Source organism: Phodopus roborovskii, unplaced genomic scaffold, assembly GCF_943737965.1.
Source record: "Phodopus roborovskii unplaced genomic scaffold, PHOROB, whole genome shotgun sequence".
NCBI classification, from domain to species: Eukaryota; Metazoa; Chordata; class Mammalia; order Rodentia; family Cricetidae; genus Phodopus; species Phodopus roborovskii.
The window spans coordinates 314,855-327,437 of NW_026125976.1; positions in this window are offsets into that span (position 1 = coordinate 314,855).

Consider the following 12,583-nt stretch of genomic DNA (forward strand, 5'->3'; position numbering starts at 1 on the left):
TAGTTGGAGACATACAGATGTGACAGATTTAACATGATTTAAAGAAGTAGTGGTGGCCTGTGGAATACATTCTCTTTATTATCTAAGACAGGTTTTAAATAATTGTGGTACAGAGAGTAGAATTATCCAAGAAGATTGGGAGAACCTAATGGCAGCTGTACTAGATGGACTAACATGATCAGCCTTGATGTATGGGGGTGGGGAGGGAGGCTTTGTCATGCCTCAACTTGGTATAACTCCCCAAGGGAGGCCTTGTCACCTCTGTGGAGTGGAGCGGGTGGGAAGGCAGGAGGTGGGGGGGGGGCGAGACAAGGGGAGGGAGGGGGAACTGCAGTTGGTATGTAAAATATAAAATGAAAAAAGAACCAATAAACAAATTTCTGGCCTAGTTTGCTTCAATGTGATTCACTGTGTTGGTTTTTTTATTCCACCACCCCCTATTTTTTTTTTTTTTTTTTTTTTTTTTTTTTTTTGAGAAAGGGTCTCAGGCAACACAGGCCATCCTAGAACTTGTATAATCAAGGAGGATCTAAACTTCTGATTGTTCTGCACCCACTTTCTTTCTTTTTTTTAACCTCAGAAAGTAGAAATTAAAAATCATTTATATATAAACTCGTGCTTACTCGTATGAAACCAGAGTTTCTGTTGTATATTTGAGACCAATCGGATGACAGTTTCAATCACCCCAAGAAATTGAGAAAATTGTCTTAAAAAGAAAATCAACCAATCAACCAAATAGCAGATGAGGCTGAGAATGTGGCTCAAATGGTGGGATGCTTGCTTGGCATCCACAAGGTTCTCATAAACCAAGTGTGGTGGTACAGACCTGTAATCCCAATACTCAGGAGGTAGAGACAGGAGGATCAAGAGTTCAAGGCCCTCAGTTACATGTTTGAGACTAGTCTGGGATAAATGAGTCAGTCTCAAAAACAAAACAAAATAAAAATAGATACTGAAAGCCTCTTCTGCTGTGAACAAAAACCAGCGCCCACAAAGCACCTATTTATCATCCTCAAGGTTGCCCATATTGGACAGCATCAGCTCCCAAAATTGGCCCAGAGAATTCCCAGTGCTCCCGTGTTAACCTCAGCTTAGCCTTATATTAGGTACACACACCACAGGGCCTCTGAATCCTGTTGCCAACCTGGGCAGAAATGTAGACTGGAGCAGCTTCCCTAGCCTGTTACTGGCAGGCCGGTCTCTGAAAACCCATCTAGATGGAATGGCATTGGCTCCCATTAGGAAGGACATATAATAAGGAGACTTTTAGGAAATGAGTAACAGGGACACTTCATATCTTTAGTTCCTGGTTCTTGTTACTTTAACAAATTATATGCATAATGGCTTCTTGTGTTTTTTGCCATCCGACAATGGTTGGTGACAATTCACTGGTCCCTCTGGGCCTATGCCTACAGGTCAGAACAGGGTTAGACACAGTTGCTCAGGCAGTCTCACCACTGCTGGCTATATGGCAACATGGAATACCTCACCCTCTCCCTGGCTGGCTTGAGGAACATATCCCTTACCAAAGGGACCGACAAAGGATCAAACACACAGAACTGAATAAGGCATAAAATGTTCTCTAAGAGGCTGCTGGAAGTTTCTTTGGCAGTCGAAAGGGTTTTCTCCAAACTCTGGGAAAATGGGGCATTTGCAGCCTGGCATTGCTTTTGCCATCTTCCCTCCAGTTCAGTTAAACAAATGCTGAGGATGGAGCCAGAAGGATAAATGTCCTGGATGAGTGCAACATGAATCCCTCCAATCCCTAACCCCCTGACTCATATTTCTGCCCATGGGAGATCAGACTTGCAATGGGATGTCTGGGTGAGATGCCAGGCCAAGTGATAGGAAAATGTCCTTTTTGAACCTCGATGCCAGACTGCCAAAGTTTGGTAGAAAAGAAAGTCATGTGATGCAGATAGAACTTTGAATCTAGATCTTGCTGTGTAGTTCAGGGTGGGGATGGTGCCTGCAGATGAAGCACATTATTCTCCATTCCTTCTTACATCTGACTTCACACAAGTTGTCCAAGGTGTCTCCTTTGTGAACTCACTGCTGAGAATCTCACATGGGTCCGTATGCAGGATTACCTGCTGTCCAAAATGCCTTGAGATCCAGTCAATGCACAGAAACATCAAATGTGAGCATAATACTCAGGTGGAAGGATGACAGCTGGGAAGCAGACAGCTCAGAGGTGTGTCTCCCACAGAGGAGAAGCTCGACCACATCTGCCTTCTGCACCCACTTGCTTAGTTGCACATAACCACACCTATTTTGTGACATGCTGGGGATTAAGCACAGGGTTTATCCCATGACAAGAAAGCCTTCTATCAACTGATCTTCATTCCTAGTCTCAGTTGTGCTTGTTTTGAGGTTTTTACTAGCTGAATACATTCACAACTGTGTCTTCCTTGAAACTCTACTTGTATTAGGGCAGGTTTTATTCTGCATAGTGAGAGAGCACTATGGGACAGTCAATACTAAGTTACAACCCACATTCAATTGGCTACCTCCAAAGAGGTCAGTATGCTCACTAGTTCATACACCTGGAATGTCTGAAGATTCTTAAGTTGATGTCAATTAATCAGTAATTTGAATGCTTGGACAAACAGTATGATAAAAAGACTTAAGGGAAGAGATAAAAAACTTGAATTCCTGACTAATGAATGGTATACTTTGATTTGCTTTTCTAGTGCTTTTGTGGCCCATATAATTGAAATCACATAGTGGTAGGGAGCAGTGTGGAACATTATACATGGGTATGCCTACTCAACAACTTAAAAGAAGAGTCCTTAGAGTCACTTCACAACAAAATTGCACCAGGTCAATAAAGAGTTCATGGCCACACTCTCTTCAGCTTCAAGTGCTCTGTGTGTTCAGCTAAGTAAATTGAGCAATAGCAAATCATGCAATGAGATTTTGCCCGAGATGCAGTCATTCATGCAGTGTTTTTTTGAACATGCTCCTTATGGGGCCTTTGAAATATGTATGTTAATTGTGCATCACAACTTTTCCTGGACAAATACAACACATAGATCTACTCGCCCTGGAGAGAAAACTCATGATACATCAAAGTACAGATACCACTAAAGTCCAACTAGGTGAATCAATGAGTTTTACAGAGGTTCCTTGCAGGAATATGGGTGAGTGGTTACTTACAGGAGCAAAAATGACTCAAAGACAGCTGTGTCATCAAGGTCCCCTGGAACATGGGTGACAGCCCAAAAATCTTGAAACCTGGAGGACACTGAACAAACAGTGCAGAGTGTCCTTTTCTAGTGACTGTTGGGCTAAACCTCTTTTAGGCGGCTCAGCTTGTTTATGCTTTTCAAGCAGTTGGTCTCATCTCAGCCTCTTTGCAGCTTGAATTGTCAGAGAGGGACTCTGAACAGCTTTATTGCTTACTCTGGGAGGGGGGAAGTAGTGAATCTGGTCAATTTTAATGATTTCCTGAAGTTATTTTGAGATGATTACCTTCCTGCTATAGAAGTTTCTTTGCTGGGTGGAATATTTTAATCTCAGAGGAAATTGTTATACAACAGTATTGTAGTATAGGTCCAGTGATTGAGGGACAGGAAACAGTGATTGAGGTTCTGGGTTCTTGGCTACTAACAGAATAACATTGTCTAGGTTAATTCAGGATGAAGCAGACTGGAAAGGCAGGTATGGAGCTCTACAGATAGTAACTATTTTACTCACAAGCAATGTTCTCCCTGAGAACTTTTCTGTGCCACATTTAAGCAAGGATGCAGGAACCAGGAATTAAAACTACACGTCCCCTCCATTCTTATTATGTCCATTTCCTAGAGAGCTAGAGTTGTGGTTGTTGGACTCTCAACACACACACACACACACACACACACACACACACACACACACACACACACACACACACACACACAATGAATACCAGAACCTATTCATGACACAGTCTACCTGCATGGCATTCTGAAATGGTAAGTAAAATTTCTGTGAAGTTTCTGCCTTTAACACAATTTCATGTTTCATTGCCCCTAATACTGTAATAAAAACATTTTTATTGTTTATACATTCCACATTTGTTGGTATCCTATTGCCCCAAGAGATGAAAACTGTTTTTTGCCTTCTGAATTCTTACTGAAATATAATATAAGAACAGGGAAAAGAATCATAAAACTATAAAACTATAAGCTTCCTGGATTTTCATATACTGAAAGCAATCATGGTATCATCAACTTCAGGCCCATTCAACTTTACTACAGACTACTGAGAAGTAATATAAACAACATATATGCAAATTCACACTCAGCATCAGCCTTGGCATTTGACAGCTTCAACTACTTGAAATCCTGTACTACACTGACATCTGCTGGTGGTTCATGTGATCCTCTCACACCCAAGCAGCGAAAGGAAATAATGCTTTTTTTTGTTTTTGTTTTTCAGTTTTTAAAGACAGGGCTTCCCTGTGTAGCTCTGGCTATCTTAGAACTCCCTATGTAGACCAGGCTGGCCTCTCACTCACAGAGTTCTTCCTGCCCCTGCTTCCTAAATCCTGGGATTAAAGGCCTGTGCCACCACTGCTGTGGTATAATGCTCCCTTTTTTTAAGCAATGAAGGTTTTACTTTTCTGATGGTAGGTTAAACAAAATTGAATTTACATTGCATATAGGCGGGGTAGATAAAAACATATTCTACAATGAGCTGTTAAGACTTACAGAAATGTGACAGGATGCTGATATCATATTAAAATAATCATCTTGAATTTTGATCCTCACAAATTTTCTTAGACAAAATGTCCCCAAGTACTACTGAAAATTTGGTTACTGTAAAACATACTTTGAGAAAGTCTGCTCTGTGCTGATAATAACGTAATTGTTGAAGACTTCATTAATTTTAATACAAATATGGCTCCTCTGTTTATGGCCACATCGCTCTGAACATACCTGACCTCATTTGATCACAAAACAAATCTGAGTTCTCTTCTGTTTGAAGTTTCTATCTGATTACATAAACATTACACAGGTTTTACTGAAGAACAAAGAGCCATATTTGCAACACATTGTGATGCACGATAAAACACTATGTTGTACATAGCAACCTAAAAGAAATGGTTGTTAGACGAGAAGATGCTCCAGAGCTCCAACTTGCACCAAAACCTGGCTATGGTCATTGTTTGGTGATGTACAGCCAGTCTGAGCAACTACAGTTTTCTTAAAATGTATTTGTGATTACACCTGAAAAGGATACTCAGGAAACTGATAAAATAAATTGAATATTGTCAAGCCTGCTGCTTGCACTGACCAACACAAAGGGCCCAGTTCAACACCTAAAAATAAATCATACAAAATTTTTCAAAACTTGATTAAGTTGGAAAGGTAAAAACATTTGCTTTGCAAGCCAGATGATCTGAGTTCAATCATGGGAGTGCATGTGAAGACAGAAGGGGGGATGTGACTCCAGATATTTGGCCTCTGATTTCCATGACTTTGCAGTGTCATACCATGCCATGCCCACCCACTAACATGTTAAAAATAGTAAGTAAATTTTTTATTTACTTTTTATTTTACATGTCGATCCCAGTTCCCTCTCCTTCACTCTCTCCCTTCCTCCCTCCCTCCCCCTTACCCTGTCTGCCCCCTCACATGCACCCTGACCACCATCCCCTCCCATCCCCCACCCCAATTCCACATGTAGAGCAATGCCATCCAGGTGGGGTCATGTAATCTGTCAAGTCATTTGAAGTAGGGACTAGGACTTCTCTCCTGTCTCTAGGTTAAGGCAGTGCCCTCCATGGGGGATGTGTCCACAAGGTCCTTTTGTGCACCAGGAATACATTCCGGTACCACTGTCTGAGGTCCCTTAGACTGCTCAGTCCTTCTGGCTGAGACCCATATTCAGGGGGGCCTGAGTCAGTCCCATGCTGGATTCCCAGCTATCAGTCTAATGGCCCGTTAGCTCCTCCTTGTTCAGGTAAGCTGTCTCTATGTGTTTCTGCCGCCTGGTCTTGTCCTCTCCATCTACATGTGGGTTCTACTTCGACTCAGTGTTTATGTATGCGTGTTTGCTCCTGTTTCCAACAGGCATTAGTTGAGGGCTCCATGGATAAGTTAGTTGTTGATCTCACTATCCTGGAAGGGCATTTATGGTAGCCTTTCCACAGTTGTTTAAATTGTTAGTTGGCTGCAGTCTTGTAGGTCTCTAGACCTTTCTTTATGTTTAGTTTTCTCTTCAAACCAATAATGGCTCCCTCTTTTAGAGAAGTAGGGTTAGGGTTAGGAAGATTGAGTCAGGGTAGGAATAGAAGACAGTAGAAGACAGGAGAGAGAGAGGGGGGGAGGAGAGAGAGTAAAATTTTAAATACATTTTTTAAAACAGAGAAAATTGGAGGCCCCATGTGCTCCTCCTCTCCTAGTCACATTGTCCTGATCCACACTGCTGGTGGAAGCCTCCTACTCCATCAGAGGCCAGGCCAGCATCTTGAACCACAGGTTAAGAGTGGCCCCCACATCACCTGCACTCACTCACATTCTCATTACAATATGCCAGCCCACATTTCTGGCAGAAGCCTTTCATCCCATCAGATGCCAGCCCAGCTCCCTCAAAACCAGTTAATGACCGTTGTTAATTCCTGTTGGTTTGGGAATTGGTGGTGGTGGTGGTGATGGCATTATGTGTGGATTTCCCCCTGTTTTTCTTTTGGCTGTTGGTAAGTTTGGATTAACTATTGCCTATGTTTTTGTGGGTATAGTTGACTTCCTTGGGTTGCAGTTTTCCTTCCAGAATATTTTGTAGGGCTGGATTAGTTGATAAGTACTGCTTAAATCTGGTTATCTGGTTTTGTCACTGAATATATTGGTTTCTCCATGTATAGTGATGGAAAGCTTTGCTGGGTTTAATAGTCTGGGCTGGCATCCGTGGTCTCTTAGTGTTGGTAGAATATCTATCCAGGACCTTCTGGCCTTCAGAGTTTCCCTGGAGAAATTAGGTGTAATTCTGATAGGCTTGCCTTTACATATTACCTGGCTTTTTTCCTTTGCTGCACTTAATATTCTTTATTTATTAGGTATGTTAGATGTTTTCATTATTATATATCAAGGGACCATTTTTGTGCTCCACTCTATTTGGTGTTCTATAAGCTTCTAGTACTTTCATTGGATCTCTCTCTCTCTCTCTCTCTCTCTCTTTGGTTGAGAAAGTATTCTTCTATGATGTTCTTTAATATATTTTCTGCACTTCTGATTTGGGTTTCTTCACCTTCTTCTACACCTATTATTCTTAGCTTTGGCCTTTTCACTGTGTCCCAAATTTCCTGTATATTCAGTGTTAGGGATCTGTTGGACTTAAGATTTTCTTTGGTCGATGAATCTGTTTGTTATGCTTACATCTATAGTTTCTGATCATTTACTCAACTTTTCTATTTCCAGAAATCCCTTAGACTGTTTTTTTTGTTTTGTTTTTTAGTTTTTGTTTTGTTTTGTTTTTATTTTCTCTATTTCAGCTTTCAAACCTTGCACTGTTTGAATTTTTTTTTTTTTTTTTGCAAGTTTTGGTTTGTCTTTTCTTCATATTTTAAGGATTATGCCATTTCCTCTTTTAGGGTCTCTATCATTTTCTTGATGTTCTTTTTAGGGTTGTTCCCTTCTGCTTCATCTGTGATGGAATGTTTAGATCTTGCTGTTGTGAAGTCCCTAAACTCTGAGGGCATGATATTGACGGTTATGTTGTTGACTGTGTTCTTATACTGTCATCTAACCATCCCTTCTTCCAGTGAATATTGGTGGGTTCTCTCCCTCAATCAACAAGATGGATAAACCTTTATCCAAACTAACCAAAAAGCAGAGAGAGAGAACATGCAAATTAACAAGATCAGAAATTAAAAAGGGGACATAAAAACAGACACAGAGGAAATCCAGAGAACCTTAAGGTCGTACTTTGAAAACATATATGCCATAAAATTAAAAAAAAAATAAAGGAAATGGGAAATATTCTGGACACATATCACTTACCAAAATTAAATCAAGAACAGATAAGCAATTTAAATAAACCTATAACCCCTAACAAAATTGAAACAGTCATGAAAAGTCTCCCAACCAAAAAAAAATCCCAGAGACAGATAGTTTCAGTGTTTAAATCTACCAGAAATTAAAAGAAGAGCTAATATCAATACTCCTCAAATTATTCCACACAATAGAAGCATAAAGTTCATTACCAAACTCTTTTTATGAGGCTATAATTACCTTAGTACCCAAGACACACAAAGACACAACTAAGAAAGATAATTACAGAACAATATCCCTCATGAACACTGATGCAAAAATATTCAGTAAAATATTGGCAAATCTAATCCAATAACACATCGGAGAAATCATCCATCATGACCAAGTAGGCTTTATCCAGGGCATGCAGGAGTGGTGGTTCAACCTATGGAAATTTATCAATGCAATTTAACATATAAACAAACTGAAAAAGAAAAACCATATGATCATTTCACCAGATGCTGAAAAAGCCTTTGACAAAGTCCAACACCCCTTCGTGATTAAGGTCTTGGAGAGATCAGTGATAACAGAAACATAACTAACCATAATAAAAGCAACGTACAGTAAACCAACAGCCAACATCAAATTAAATGAAGAGAAATTCAATGCAATTCCTCTAAAATCAGGAAAAAGACTCTCTTCAATAATGTACTTGAATCTCTAGCTAGAGCAATAAGAACACAAAAGGAGATCAAGGGGATAAAAATTGGAAAGGAAGAAATCAAATTGTCATTATTGGCAGATGATATCATAGTTTACATACGTGATCGCAAAATTTACCAGAGAACTCCTAAAGCTGATAAACACCTTCAGCAAAGCAGCGGGATACAAGATTAACTCAAAAGAATAAGTAGCCCTACTAAATACAGACAATAAGGGGCTGAGAACGAAATCAGAGAAACATCACCTTTTACAATAGCACAAAAAATATAAGATATCTTGGGCTAATGCCAACCAAACAAGTAAAAGACCTATATAATAAGAACTTTGAGTCCTTGAAGAAAGAAATTAAAGGAAATACCAGAAAATGGAAAGATCTCCCATGCTCTTGGACAGGGAGGATAAACATAGTAAAAATGGCAATCTTGCCAAAAGCAATCTATAGATTCAATGCAATCCCCATTAAAATCCTAGCACAATTCTTCACTGACCTTGAAATAATAATAATCAACCTAATATGGAAAAGCAAAAGACCCAGGATAGCCAAAATAACCAAAACAAAGGAATTTCTGGAGGCATCACCATCCCTGAATTCAGGCTATATTGTAGAGCTATAGTCCTGAAAACAGCTTGGTATTGGTACAAAAATAGACAGGAAGTCCAATGGAATCTAATTGAAAACCCTGATATTATCCCACACACCTATGAACACCTGAATTTTGACAAAGAAGCTAAAATTATACAATGGAAAAAAGAAAGCATCCTCAAAAAATTGTGCTGGTATAACTGGATGCTGACTTGTAGAAGACTACAGATAGATACATATATATCACAATGCATAACACTTAAGTCCAAATGGATCAAAGACCTCAACATAATTTCAGCCACATTGAACCTCTTAGAAGAGAAAATTAATTGGTACAGGAGACTACTTCCTGAACCTAACACCAGTGGCACAGAAACTGAGATCAACAATTTATAAATGGGACCTCCTGAAATCGAAAAGCTCTGTAATGCAAAGGACACAGTCAAAGACAAAATGGCAGCTCACAGAATGGAAACAGATGTACACCAACCACACTTCTGACAGAGGACTGATATCCAAAATACACAAAGAACTCAAGAAAATAGTTAGCAAGACACCAAATAATCCAATTAAAAAGCGGAGTACAGAACTAAATAGAGAATTCACAATAGAAGAATTTGCAATGACTGAAAGATACATGAGAAAGTGCTCAACATCCTTAGCAATCAGAGAAATGTAAATGAAAACAACTCGGAGATACCATCTTACTCCTGCCAGAATAGTTAAAATCAAACGAAAACACCAAAGACAGTGTATGGTTGAGAGGATATGTCGAAAGGGATACACTCCTCCACTGCTGGTGTGAGTGCTAACTCCTACAGCCACTTTGGAAATCAATATGGTGGGTCCTCAGGAAAATGGGAATCAGTCTACTTCATGATCAAGTAACTCCATTCATAATACAAAGATGTTTGTTCAACTATGTTCATAGTAGCATTATTTATAATAACTAGGACCTGGAAGCAACCTAAATGCCCCTCAACTGAATAATAGGTAGAGAAAATGTGATGCATTTACACATTGGTGTCCTGCTCAGTGGAGAAAGACAATGGAATCTTGAAATTCACAGGGAAATTGATGGAACTAGAAATATTCTGTGTGAGGTAACCCAGTCAGAACAAAGACAAACATGGTATGTACTCATTCATATATGGTTTTTAGACATCGAGCAAAGGATTACCAGTGTACCATCCACACCACCAGAAAAGCTAGGAAACAAGGAGGATGCTAAGAGAGGCATGCATGGTCCCCTGGAGAAGGGGAAAGGGACATGATCTCCACAGAAAATTGGGACCATGGGGTGGGGTGGGGAGATGGAGTTAGGAGGAAGAGAAGGGGATAGGTGGGCATAAGAGAGCAGGAAGATTGTGTCAGGAAAGAATAGAGGAGAGCAAGAAAAAAAGATACCATAATAGAGGGAGCCATTAGAGGTTTTAAGAGAAATCTGGCACTAGGAAAATGTCCAGAGATCTACAAGCATGACCCCAACTAACAATGTGGAGAGGCTATCTTAAATGCCCTTCCCCAGTAATGAGATTGATGACTTCCTTATATGTCATTCTGTAGCCTTCATCTAGTAGCTGATGGAAGCAGAAGCAGACACCTGCAGCTAAACACTGAGCTGAACTCTTGGAATCCAGTTGCAGATAGGGAGGAGTGATGAGCAAAGGGGTCAAGACCAGGCTGGAGGAACCCACAGAAACTGCTGACCTGAACAAGGCGGAGCTCATGGACTCCATTCTGATATCTGGGATACCAGCATAGGACTGACCCAGATCCCTGAGGTAGTGTTAGTTTGGAGGATTGGCAGTCTATGGGGCCTCTGGTTGTGGATCAGTATTTATTCCTAGTTTATAAATGGACGTTGGGAGCCCATTCCACATAGAGGGATACTCCGTCAGCCAAGACACATCAGGGAGGGCCTGGTCTCTGCTCCAATTGATATGACAGACTTTTAAGAATCCCTATGTAAGGCCTCACTCTCCCTGGGAGCTGAAAGGGGATGTGATGGGGGTTGGTGGTGGGAACAGGGGAGGGCAGGAAAGTGGGGGAACTGGGATTGGCATGTAAAACAAGCTTGTTTCAAACTTAAATTATATATATATTTTAATATTTATTTTATATATATATTTTTTTACTATATATACACATATATATATGTGAGTCCAGCAACTTTGAAAATCATTATTCTAGAAGTCTTGTAAACTTGTACCAGAATTATGAAATTTCTAGAACCAATCTGCCTGGTACACCTAAATGACTGAAACAGTTCTACACGATGATTTATTTTTCACAAATGAGAATTACAAGTTGCCTTAAACTAAACAAACAACTTGAGAAAGCAAATTGAAATCTCCCTGAATCCTGGCCTGTAACTCTGAAGACTTATTGATGTAGTTAGAGTGGAAAGGCTATTTCAGTTTGTAGCTGTATTTTGTGTTAACTGCCACTTTACTCAAATTGGTCTCTTAGGTATTATCACTCACATGGAACAAAACATAAGCTTATGACAACCAACTTCCTTTTAATAATTCATGTTTTTACATTCCAATCCCAGTTCCTGCCCCTTCTCCTCCAGCTTTCTTCCTCCCTTCCTCCCTTCTGCTCCATGGAGAGGGTAAGGTTTCCCCTAGGAAGTCTACTAAGTCTGCCCCATCATTTATTTGAGGCAGGACCAATGCACCTCTCCACACTCTGTGTCTACGTTTGGCAAGGTATCTCTCCATAAAGAATGGGCTCCAGTAGCTCAGTTTATGCATTAATATTAGATGTTGGACCCACTGCCAGTGGTCTCATACATTGTCCCAGCCACACCATTGTCACCTATATTAAGGGAGTCTAGTTTGGTCTTATAGAGGTTCCCCATTTGTCAGCCCTGAGTCAGTCTCTCACTAGTTCGGGTCAGCTGATTCTGTGGGTTTCCCCATCATTGTTTTGACTCTTTGTTTATATTTTCATTCCTCTCTCACTTTGATTATATATTCACCTCTTTCCCTTCCTCTTTTTGGACAGATACAACCACATGGCATTTCTTGTCCAGCTGTTATGGGTTCTTTGAATGTAACAGAACCTATACTAGCTCTTAGTTTAACCTAGGGAGGTTAAGTAATGGATAAGAGTCACCAATGTGATTTAGTTATTGGTTTTCCATTTCATTGCCTTGAACCCAAGAAGAGGAATAAAAATGGACTGGGAATAAGTAAAGCTAAATGTAGACTTCTATGTAAAAGTGAGAACAAATATGGAGTAGAAGGAGTCATGTCTAATAAGGGCTATTACATTGCTGTCCTGTCCATTGGAGAATAAGGTCACCTTTAATGAA